The sequence below is a fragment of the Neovison vison genome, chromosome X, assembly GCF_020171115.1.
Source record: "Neovison vison isolate M4711 chromosome X, ASM_NN_V1, whole genome shotgun sequence".
NCBI lineage: Eukaryota > Metazoa > Chordata > Mammalia > Carnivora > Mustelidae > Neogale > Neogale vison.
The window spans coordinates 82,123,803-82,136,675 of NC_058105.1; the positions used below are offsets into that span (position 1 = coordinate 82,123,803).

Genomic DNA, 12,873 nt, shown 5'->3' on the forward strand with positions numbered 1-12,873 from the left:
GAAGCCAAAGTAAACCATTTCACTGACATTTCCTCCAAAATTGCTACTCTTGAGGAAACCAATAACCAAACCTCTGGTCTAAGGGGATCTTCTGCCATGTGATTTGGAAAAATTAACTAAGAGATAGCCAAGAATTTACCTCAGAGAGGAAAAAACAACATTAGATGTCTAATAATTGTTGGCTTGATAAAAAAGAGAGAGCTCTGGTTTGGGTCAAATAACAATACAGCCCTCCCAGAAATTCTAAAATTTCCACTGCATATGCATCAAACCATTGGTCTATTGAGGAAATGATGGCATTCATGAATCAGTTTTGGTGGGAAAGGTGAATAAGTCTGCAAAACTGCCTCTTTCACTTATCCCACCTGTCCAAAGTATAATTCAGGAAAAGTTGAGTCCTTTCCCTCAACTCCACATGCAAGATTGTATCCAGGAGGTGAAGGGGACATGTTGGTTGGTGACCTCCGGGAGAGGTGAATTCCTAGCGAGGAATGGTAGCACCTGCACAGTCTGTGGCTTGACGCCCAGCCCCTGTCGGTCCCCCATGGCCCCATGGAGCCCAGAGGCGGTGCTTAGTCTCTACCGGGCCCTGCTGCACCTGGTCCAGAGCTTTGCTACACTGATAAGACTCCTACCTGGTCTCCCTCCACCGTGAGCAACGGCAAGCTCTGGTGAGCGCAAAGGCAAGAAGGATGACAATAGCATCGGCACAGCCATTGATTTTGTGCTCTCCAATGCCTCGTTCGTGCTGAGGGTGGGTAGAGCAGCCATGTTGGGCATTAAGCGGATGTATGATAAGGCAATTAGTGCCCGTACCAGCCCCATCCAACCGCCTGAGCCATTCAGAGATAAGGAGCTGGGAAGAACGGAACTGTTTGGGCTCCTTCCCCCCACCAATTTGCTAAATAAGGACATGAAGACAGGCCTGAGCCTGTCCCTGCAGACCCTTCCCACAGACTCCTTGGCCTTTGACACGGATACATTCTGCCCACCCTGACCCAAGCCATTGGCCAGGAAGGGCCAGGAAGACTTGAAGAAGTCACTACTCCTCACGTCCCGGCAGGAGAAACTTCTTACTTACTACTGGAACTGGGCAGCTATCCCTGCTGGTGAGCAGGCTCAGGCCAAGCAAGCTTCTGTGGACTTATGTGCTGAGCTCTGGAGCTTCCTTTGGGCCATGATGCCTGACATGCCACTTCGGGACATGTACCTGAGTGGCAGCCTCTAGAGGATGACCTGCAGGGGTGACAGCTGACAACATCCAAATCATTGTGCCCCTCGTGCTGGAGTAGAACCCATGGTCATGTATTCCTGGTGAGGACACCATCATGAATGTCCCTGTCTTCTACCTGGTTCATCATGAGAACCCAGAGTATTTTCCTCATGGTAGCAGTTACTGGGACTGTGGTGTATTGGGGGCTACCTCTCCCCAAAGACAGTGGCAGACACATTTGAGAAGGTAGTGGCTGGCTCCATCAACTGGCCAGCCATAGGGTCCCTCTTGGATTGTGATCCGACCAGCACCACCCCCAGAAACCCTGACTTTGGAAGTGCAGTATGAACGCAACAAGCATCTTGTCATTGATTTCCTGCCATCAGGGACACTTGGCAACACCGTCTTCATAGCCAGACCACACCGGCTGGCACAGTATGACAACCTATGGTGGCCAAGCCTGTGGGCTTTGGACCAGGTCGACTTGGGCTGCCGATCTCAGTGCCTCAGGATCCTCAAGGCCATATGCAAGTCCACTCCGGCTCTGGGCCACCTCACTGCCAGCCAGCTCACCAACTTCATCCTCCACTTGGCCCAGGAGGAGGCTGACTGGTCTTCAGATATGCCGGACAACTGATTCTTACAGGCCCTGAGGGGTCTCATCAGCTACTTAGAGGCCGGAGTCCTCCCCATTGCCCTACACCCCAAGGTGAACTTACTTGCAGAGCCTACTTCTGAAGAAATAGATCAATTAGAAAATACTCTTTATTGCTCAATGTCAGAGCCAGAGGAGCTGCTGCAGACACAGGGCAGGTGAAGGCCAAAGTGGGTGTCACGTGGTCAGACCCTGGGTTCTCCGTTAGAAACACGTGCTTGCATAGTTGGTGCCTCACAGATTCTCTAGGTGCCTCCTATCTTGCTGGTGGTCATCGCCCCCGTCACTTCACCCTGATCAGAATGCCATCTCTTTGTCTCCTGCTTTCTCACCCGACCTTCTGTTTTTGTTACCGAATGCTGTGCTCCTACTCCTCCCCACCCTCTTGCTCCAGGCTAATTTTTCTGGAATGAACAGAGAAGGGAGAGAAGGTGGGAGCTGGTTGGTGTTTTGCATTGTGGCCCAGGTTTTCTGTCCCTGTCTGCCCTGCCCTTTGGCCCAATTCTTCTCAGTGTCTTCTCGGTCTTTTCCGCTTTTCAAGCCCCTTCTGTTTTGCGCTTTCCCCTGGAACATATCTGCCTAGTCATGATGTTGCCTTTTCTTTGAATGGAACTGAGGATTTCTGAATGCACGGTTCTGAGCTGAGTTCTGCAGAGTGAGTGCTCAGACAGTATTTAGAATTTCTGGGGGTAAAGCTGGCGGAAGAGCTGGCCTTGGACCCACATTCCTGGGGATGGAGCCCATCTCCCCCACCTCCTGACCAGCTCATATTCTTAGGTGCTGAGAAAGTGTCATGAGAATGCTGTTATTGACCCACACAGGAGTGAGGTTCATTATAAACTGGATGCAAAGTTGCTTGGAGATCATGTTCTTTAGTGGCCAGTGTGCACCGGTGGAGCCGGCGGTGGTGAAGAGGGCCTAGGGAGTGGTGTGTGTGCCTGAGGCTCTGCCTCACCCTTGGCTGGTCCAGACAAGCGCTGCAGTGTGAGCAGCTGGGGGAAGGCAAAGGAGGGAAGGGGGCTGTCGGGACACACCTGTGCCCCCTTCCTTGCCTTATTGCCAGTTAGGATGAGGCCTTCAAGGACACAGCCTTTGTGGTAGAGGTTGAAGGGTAAGGTTGACAGGGGCAAACACCAGCTGAAAAATCCAGTCACTGGTTAAGGCTTGGCGACCATGCGTTTTCCCCATGAGACCCTGCTGTGGTCCTGTTCCGTCCTGGAAAGGCAGGCATCTCTAACTTCAGAGTGGTCAGGGAACCCATTCTACTGGTCAGGTGCTTCAACAAGTGTGTGCTGTTTGCTTTCATTGTGCATTATCATCCCTGGCCTTCAGTTAGTCACATGAACTAGTGTCACTATTAAGACTCAATTGGCATGACCCTCCAAATACTTTGGCCAAAAGCACTGTTATTGGTACTTCAATTTGGTAACGGCCAAATTGCTTCTATTAAAAAATAGCTGTGCTTTAGGGGGCGCCTGGGTGGTTCAGTGGGTTAAAGCCCCTGCCTTCGGCTCAGGTCATGATCTCAGGGTCCTGGGATCGAGCCCCGCATCGGGCTCTCTGCTCAGCGGGGAGCCTGCTTCCTTCTCTCTCCCTGCCTGCCTCTCTGCCTGCTTGTGATATCTCTCTCTCTCTCTCTCTCTCTCTGTCAAATAAATAAATAAATAAATAAATAAATAAAAATAGCTGTGCTTTGGTAGAGCAATCTTTTTACAGTGCACTCTTGGGTGATGATAACCTTAAGCATCATACTTTGCAACCTGGAGATTTCATATGTTGGAAAAGACACCTCTGGAAAAACCCTTCAACCTAGCTGAAAAGGCCTTTATTGAGAACTGCAAACCAACCCTTATGATGCCACACTCCAGGGATCAGACACTTAGATTCATGTGATGCATCTGAAGAAAGGACTAAGCCCTAACCTGCACACCACCTGGTGACCTGAAAGTAAAGATTTCCTGGAATTGAAGGAGATGACATCTGATGAGACAGCTTTCCCAAGATGTCCAGATCACACCTGTAAACCTTTTTATCACTGTTGCTTTTCTCTTTTCTGTGGAAAGACAAAGCCCTTGTCTACATTTCCCAAGCCCTCATGGAAGGAGGAAACCTCTTCTTTCGATTATGGCCTTTCAGAAACAGCCTTGTTATGATCCCAGTACAAGTTAATTTTCGCTTGCTTTTTCTAAAGGGTTAGGGGGTTCAGAATTCACAAAAGTCTTTTCTTTCATCTGAACTATTCACTGACTTTGGATTCTTATCCAAATCATGGCCTCTGAATTTGCAAACTTATGGACTGTATTATCAATAACACTTTGGTTCCAAACAGTTCTTTGAGATAACAATATTGTTTTATTTTTATTTTTTTAATTAGAAAAGATTTTATTTATTTATTTATTTGAGAGGGAGAGAGAGAGCACGAGCAGGGGAGAGTGGCAGAAGGAGAAGCAGGCTTCCCACTGAGTAGGGATTCCCAACTCTAGGCTTGGGGCTTGGGCTCAATCCCAGGACCTGAGCTGAAGGCAGACGCTTAACTGACGGAGCCACCCAGGCGCCCCTAAGAATACTGCTCCCCCCCAACAATATTGTTTTAAAATGTCTTTGAAGTTTTGCTGTTTTGCAGAAAGTTAATCAGGTGTTACATCATGTTTGTTCTTTCACCATATCTCCCAAACACACTTTCAGTGTGCTCTTGCAGTATTCACTATTCTAATTTCATGGCCACTTTAACCAGAGACCTCCAGGAGGCATATATGACTTTGGGTTTGCCTTCATAAGGAGAAACTTTCTCCCCTAGGTTGGAATAAGTGCCAATAAATATTTCAGCTGGCTACTTTCAGACCTAGCCTCTTGATTTAGAACTGTCATACAGTAAAAAAATAAAAAAAAAAAGAACTGTCATACAGTCTGAGATTATGTTACTTCTGTTTTGTGTAATTATTTTAAATTTCGTATTTTGTTGCCTATCAAACTTAAAAGAAAAACTTGATGTACCCAATAAAGCTATCTGGTTCAACCTTTCAAGATGATTTCTAACACGTATCACCTTGAGAAGATATAGACTTTAGATGGGAAGTACCTAAGGTTTCTTCCTCCTAACCTTCTTGGTTGCTCAAATATGACTTTAAGTGATTTCCACCTGCTATGCATTTTCCCTCCAATGTAGGACATGACAGCCAGTAAAGGTACTTCCTAGAACTGAGGGACAAAACCACTAAATATAAAAAACCTGAGTATTGATCAATGATGCTTTCAAAGAAAGATCTTCATCAAAAGGGGGAAATAATAAAACTAATAAAAGAAAATCTCGGGCGCCTGGGTGGCTCAGTGGGTTAAAGCCTCGGCCTTCGGCTCAGGTCGTGGTCCCGGGGTCCTGGGATTGAGCCGGCATCGGGCTCTCTCCTTGGTGAGGAGCCTGCTTCCTCCTCTCTTTCTGCCTGTCTCTCTGCTTACTTGTGATTTCTGTCTGTCAAATAAATAAATAAAATCTTAAAAAAAGAAAATCTCATTTAGAATGGAATGAGGGGTTTGGGAGACTGGCAGGGGGAACTCTCATAACCCCACTAGTTACTCATTGCAGACTCAACAGGAGTGGATGGGCCTTGCATGTGGAAACTAATAGACTAACCCAACAGGGGGAGTGAAGATTTCTTCCTCCCTTGGCAACAGCCTAGCCAACAAGAGACCATCACAGCTTAGCCAGTGAGATGCCACTATACTTCAAACTCCCAGTTTACTCCAATGGACATTTAGTTTGTGTCATCTTCTCCAAACACCCCCCCCCTTCCTATATAAAAGAGATCCTCTCCTTTGTTCTCTGGACTTTCCTATAGTTTTGCCATAGTTTGCTTGTGCTAGATTGCAATTCTAAGCTATTACCAAATAACCTCCCCTCTTTTTTGCTGGAAAAGTAACCGGGTACTTTTATTTTTAAGGTTAACAATTCCACCAAATGATGCAAGGTTTATTGCTATGTCACACATTTGCGTTTATTCAGTTATCAAACACTGCTACCTGTTCTGCACCAGGCCCTGTATCTTGTACCAAGGATACAGAGATCAGAAGAGATCCCTGGGGCACCTGGGTAGCTCAGTCAGTAAAGCATCAGATTCTTGATTTCAGCTCAGGTCATGAGACTGAGCCCAGTGTCAGGCTCCACGCTCAGCAGGGAGTCTTCTTCTCTCTCTTTCCCCCCACTGACCCTCCCCCACTTGTGTGTGAGCTCTCTCTCTCTCTCTCTAATTATAAATAAATCTTTAAAAGAAGAGGAAGAGATCCCTGATCTCTCAGGAGGGTAAGTATTGATTCAGAGGTGGACATACAGAACTGTGGGAGCCTGATGAGGGCCATTTCACCAGTGGTATCCTGGGTGTTATCTGTGGGGTAGGGTTGCCAGATTTAGCAAATAAAAATACATAATACTCACTCATATATGAATTTCAGATAAAGAACAAATAATTTTGATATATAAGTATATCCCAAATATTGCACGGGAGATACTTATACTAAAAATTATTTGTTCATCTGAATTAAAATTTAATTACTGAGCACCCTGTATCTCATCTGGCAGCGCTACTGTGGGTGGGATCAATGAGGGAAACAAAGATTAGAGAAATGTAGCTTAAATTAAGTCTCCTTACATCTTACAACCCATTGATAGATACTTGAAACATACAGAGTGTGATCTTCCTCTTAATGCTCCTTGGCCTCCTTAATGCTTTAATGTTTCTGTTTTATTAAAGACTAAAATAACTATCTTTTTAAAATTTTACTTTATTTAAAATCAACTAATTAGCATATAGTGTGTTATTAGTTTCAGAGGTAGAGCTCAGTGAGTCATCAGTTGCAGATAACATGCAGTGCTCATTACATCACGTGCCTCCTTAATGCCCGTCACCCATTACCCTATCCCACCACCCACCTCCCCTTCAGCAAACCTCAATGTGTTTCCTAGAGTTAAGAGTCTCTTATGGTTTGTCTGCTTCTCTGATTTTGCCTTATTTTATTTTATCTCCTTTCCCCTATGATCTTCCATGTTGTTTCTTAATTTCCACATATGAGTGAAATCATATGATAATTGTCTTTCTCTGATTGACTTATTTGGCTTAGCATAATACCCTCCAGTTCCATCCACATTGTTGTAAATGGCAAGAGTTCTTTTTTATTATGGGGTGTGTGTGTGTGCGCATACCATGTCTTCTTTATCCATTCATGTGTCAATGAACATCTGGACTCTTTCCAGAATTTGGATATTGTGGACATTGCTGCTATAGACATTGGGGTGCAGGTGCCCCTCCTGATCACTATGTTTGTTACCTAGCAGTGCATTTACTGGGTCATAGGGTAGCTCTATTTTTAATTTTTTGAGGAACCTCCGTATGTTTTCCAGAGTGGCTCCGTATGTTTTCCAGAGTGGCTGTACCAGTTTGCATTCCCACCAACAGTGTAGGAGGGTTCCCCTTTCTCCACATTCTTGCCAACATTTGTTGTTTACTGTCTTGTTAATTTTGGCTCTTCTGACAGGTGTGAGGTGGTATATCATTGTGGTTTTGATTTGTATTTCCCTCATGCTGAGCGATGCTGAGCATTTTTTCATATGTCTGTTGGCCATTTGTATGTCTTCTAAAAGTAACCTTACCTTAACAGCAGCTAGCCCCTCAAGGTCCTGAAAGCCTTGCTTCCAAATTCCTTGGAGACCTATGCTATCCATAACCCCCACTAATTAAAAACTATATAATCAGTCACTCCTCACAATCCCAGTGCAGCTCTTTCTCCCCCACGCGTCCTGTCCCCATGCTATAATAAAATCATCTTTTTGCACCAAGAATGTCTCAAGAATTATTTCTTGGTCATTCGCTCACAAACCCAAAAGCATCCAAATTTCATCAGTATCAAGTAGTGCATTGCTTTTGGAAAGTATAGTGTTAGAGTGAAGTCAGGCAGCAAGCAGCAGACTATGGAGAGCACTGAAAGCAAGGGGGAACCACTGAAAGGGTTTAAAACAAGGATGATAACATAAGAAAATTTGAGTTTTAGAAAAAGTCTTTTTCTGGCTTTTTGAAAGATCCTTTTAAGTGGGATAATTGTGGGATCTGACCAGTTGAAATAATACAGACAAGAGACTTGGGGTGGTGATAATTGGAAGCTAGGAAAAAGGAGGAGCCAGATTCAAGAAGTATGTAGGAGTTAAATCAACAGGATCTGGCAATTGATTAGAAAGAACAAAGAGGGCATCAGACCCAAGATCCAGCTTGTGTGCCTGGGGAAACAATATTACTATCAACTGAGATAAAGAAGGTTTAAGGGGCAATGATTGAGTTTAGTTTAGGATATGTGTTGTAGATGCCAGAGGGACATCCGGTGTAGGGGGCCGGCATATGACTGGCTACCTCATTCTGAAGTTCAGTGGAGAAGGTGAGCTAGAGGTAGAGATTGGGAAGTCCTTAGCAGAGAGGCAGTATTAAAACTAAGATGGCTAAGCTCCCCAGAGACAGGGGGTGCAGAAGAAAAGGGGGTGCAGGGAGAAGACCAAAAGGAACAGTCAGGGAAGTAGAAAGAACCAGGAGAGTTAGGTGTCATGAAAACCAAGGAGGTGGGGGTTCTAGGAAGAGGAAATGATCAAACATGGCAAAATGCAGTCAGAAAGTTCTGATTATACCAAGACTAAACAATGGCTGTTCATTTGGGCAATGGTAAAGTCATGATGAACTTAGGCTGGAATCACACAAGTTCATTCAGACACAGTCGCATTTATTCAAATGGTAAACACTCAGCCAGCATGCATCCTCAGCACGCTCTCAGATGCTGGCCGCATTCTCATATTCCACACACGCCTTTAGAATTTAAACCATTCATTCAGATTGTGCCCCAACAAGCACACATTTGGATGCTTCCCGCCCTCATCATTTGGGGTCCTTTATTTTTGCCAATGCTACCTTAGAGTCAGCTGGATCCAGTGCAGCTCTGTTTTTGCAGGGGAAATGGCAGGCACCCTCAAGGGTTATATGGGTTATCTTGTGATTTTTATCTCCCAGGGGTGAAACCACCTTTGTTTTTCTCCCACCTCCTGGTAAGGTTAATACCCCCTGGGGATTGTGAGGTAATGCTGAATGTTGCTGGCTCTGGTGACATGCTCCTTTGCTCACTTCTCGCCTACATACACCCAAAGTGATGATTATCTGTTGTGTGCATAAGTTGGGTTTGCTCAGTTTTCTATTTTCTAATGATCTTGAGACAGAGGTGTGTACTATAAAGAGAGAAGATGCTCAATGGCACAAAAGCCCAAGCAAATGGGAGGGGCTGGGACCCAGAGCCCAGTGGGAATGGCAAGCCTTAAGCAGGACCTCTCTTCTCTGAGACTCAAGGAGAGGACAGTGTGGGTAGAGACAATATTGGAGGTGAAGACAGAGGAAGTGTTCACTTAATGGCCTCCATTTGCTCTAAACACAGGAGTTCTTAACCTGGGGTCCACAGCCCCTTCAGAGACTGTAGGGAGAATTCAAGCAGCCCACGGACTTGGATAGGGCGAAATTGCATCTTTACTTTCACTACCACCAACACGAGTGTGGTATGTCCTTCCAGGGGATGTGAGTAACAAACTATAGTAGTATTAGCAGTACCTGTGGCTTTGTTACCAGTGGAAATCAGATTTTCATAGCATATCAGTGTTGTTACAGATCTCTTGAAATAATGTCACTATTTTGAAATCATGGTAGCCATGAGATCTGTTGATAGGGCTTGGGATTTAATGTATAAATAAAGAAGCACATATGTTACTACATTACAGATGTGTTTCTTTTTATCTTGATAATTATATTTCTTTTGTAATCCTATTCTTATATTCTATCTCATGCATGTATTATTCTAGGAAGGGATTCCTTAGACTTTGCTGGACTGCCAGAGGTTTTCACAGCCTAAAAAAGGGCTAAGAGACACTACTCTGAGGAGTAACAATAGCTAACATTTACATAGATCTTGCTAAAGGCCAGGTGCTGTTCTGAGTACCCTTTTTTCTTTAGTTATTCACTCTTTTATTCCTAACAACTCTATAAGATAGGTGCTTTGATTATACCCATTTTATGGAAGAGGAGCCTGAGATGCAACAGTTAAGTAACTTACCCAAGGTCATTCACTAGTAAATGATGGAATTGAGATTCAAACCCAGGCCTTCTGGCTTCAGAGTCTGTCCTGAAAAGCCAAGAAATTGAATTAGTAAGATGTCAAGGGAAAAATGGGTGGAGGGTGCCATCAAGGGTGGTTAAAGATAGAGGGGGAAATGACAGAGGGTTTACACTGGCCAGAAGAAAAGTAGGAAGAGGTTGCTAGGTTGAAAGAAAATGGAAAGAGCCATTGAATAATAGAGTTCAAGGAGATAAAAGAAGTGGTGGAAGGGAGTAGAGCCAAAATTGACTGGAACATGTTCAGAGTGAGAGATGGTGGTGTGTAGATGCCAGGGAATTAGGGGAGTCATTCAGGGCATGGCAAGGTTAATAATGTTGCCTAGATAGAAGTGGTTAAAAATAAGAGGAGGTGAAGGCCCCTGGAGTTAAGCAGATGGAGGAATCATGAAGCTGGGCCCAAAATTCTCCCAAGATTGATTGATTGATTGATCGATTCATTCATTGGTATTGAGTGGCTAGTACATGCCAGGCAGTGCTCTGGGGATTGGGTAGCCAAGAGGTGAACCAATAGGACAAGACCCTGCTGCTATGGGGCTTACCTTCTATCAGGGAGAGAACTATACAACACACACAGGCACGCACAGACACACAAATAAGACAGGGTTAGACAAGGCTCAAAAGTCTTTAGGCACAATTCCATGACCCCAAAATTTCTGAAAAACATAAGGTTGTGTTTTCATACTTTGGAGCCCAAACCCATTAGGTGACAAAACCTGACCTGAAGTAATGCAAAGCTATCTATAGTCTTGATTAACCCTTAGTGTTAATGTTCATGCTTTTCACTCTAGAAATACTAATGTTTAATTATAAGTGATGCTCTAGATCTTTCTCAGTAGTTACGTATCATCGAGTATATGCAGTTATGTAATATAGAGTAGGTATTCCTTTGTAAAATTGAAAAAAAAAATCTGAATTCTAAAACACACCTGGCCCTGAGATTAGAAAAAAGATTACGGGCCGGTAAGTGCTATGCAGAGAATTCAGATATGCAATGTGTTGGCTCACAAATTGGCCCCTGTACATGAGAGCATGGAGAGACCAAAGATAGAGGCAGACTGTTCCAGATTTGTAGATGGCAGATTTAACAAGCAAGAGAATTTACATACAAGGCTTGTCTTGGACAGCTGAAAGATGAGTAGATCTCTGCACCCACCAACTGGAATCTTAAAATTCTATATAGAGGCTTTAGCTGGGTTTAGCCATGTGTTCAGTCCAGATGGTTTCAACAACATCTTACTCTCTCAAGGCTATGTCCCTGAAATGGCTCCGGCCGTGGGAACATTGGGCAGAGTATACATTCCGAAGACAGGGAAGGGGTGCAGAGATACCCATTGCAGGCTCCAGCTCTCAGGTCAGCCAGTGGTAACCTCCTCGATAAATTCCTCCAACACAACAGGGTAATAACTAGGTCTCTACACTTGAGTGGTCAGGGAGAGGAGGTGACATTTAAGCTTAGTTCTCTGATCAAAAGAAGAAGAAAAAGACAATCATGCGAACATCAGGGAGAGAGAATTCCAAGCAGAGGGAACAGCTAATGCAAAGATGAACATAAAGACGCCATGTGGTTGGAGTATATTGGGCCCAGTGAAGGGTGCTGTAAATTGCTGGGAAGATCTCATGTAGTCAGAAAGATTGTGAATCTTGTTCTAAACCCTTTGGGGAATATGGTATAGTGACCATGAGCATGATGGTTATCAACAACTAGGAGGCCAAGAGGGAAATCTTTCTGGCTGGGAAAGCATGTGGGGAGATACTTCAGAGAGAGGAAATGTAAAGCTGAATGGGGCTGAAAATGTAGACTAAGGTTTATGGCTTGAAGACCTTGGTTTGCGGAAGAGTATACAAGAAAGTCAGATTAGGTAGATTAGGCGGGCTCAAGATTCTAATTGAGATGCTGGCTGAAAGATATTCTAGGGTGACTAAAGACCTGGGTCTAACATAACAGTGTCTGGCAGAGGTCCACTCAGCAATGTGTGATTTGGGCTCTGGAATTTAAAATATGTTTGACACAGATAGAGGACAATAGAAGAGACTGAGCTGACGAAAGATGTTTTTGCTTCTCTGTTTATGCCTCTCTGGGCTTGTGCTTCTTAACAACGTCTGTCTCAGAGTGTATGTCTCCTAGCTTCTCTGTCTCTGTCTCTCTCTCTCTCTTTTAAAGATTTTATTTATTTATTTGACAGAGAAGTCACAAGTAGGCAGAGAGGCTGAGGCAGAGAGAGAAAGGGGGGAAAGCAGGCTCCCTGCTGAGCAGAGAACCAGGAGAGGGGCTCTATCCCAGGACCCTGAGATCATGACCTGAGCAGAAGGCATAGGCTTAACCCACTGAGCCACCCAGGCGCCCCAGCTTCTCTGTCTTTTAGTGGCGCTCCACACCCCCATCTCTGTGATCCTGCCTGGCGTCTCTGCTCCTTTCAATCTCTTCCTTAACATAGTTCCCTTTGACGAATACCCAACTTTTGTAGCAACATGGACGGGACTGGAAGAGATTATGCTGAGTGAAATAAGTCAAGCAGAGAGAGTCAATTATCATATGGTTTCATTTATTTGTGGAGCATAACAAATAGCATGGAGGACATGGGGAGATAGAGAGGAGAAGGGAGTTGGGGTAAATTGGAAGGGGAGGTGAACCATGAGAGACTATGGACTCTGAAAAACAATCTGAGGGTTTTGAAGGGGTAGGGGGTGGGAGGTCGGGGTACCAGGTGGTGGGTATTATAGAGGGCACGGCTTGCATGGAGCACTGGGTGCTCAAAAATAATGAATACTGTTATGCTGAAAATAAAAAATAAAATTTAAAAAAAACATAGTTCCCTTTGGTGGCT

General features: G+C 44.6%; 1 pseudogene; it reads left to right on the forward strand.

The window, feature by feature from the left end:
- Positions 1–415: 415 nt before the first annotated feature.
- On the forward strand, positions 416–2,030 carry LOC122896629 (annotated as a pseudogene).
- The last annotated feature ends 10,843 nt before the right edge of the window (positions 2,031–12,873 follow it).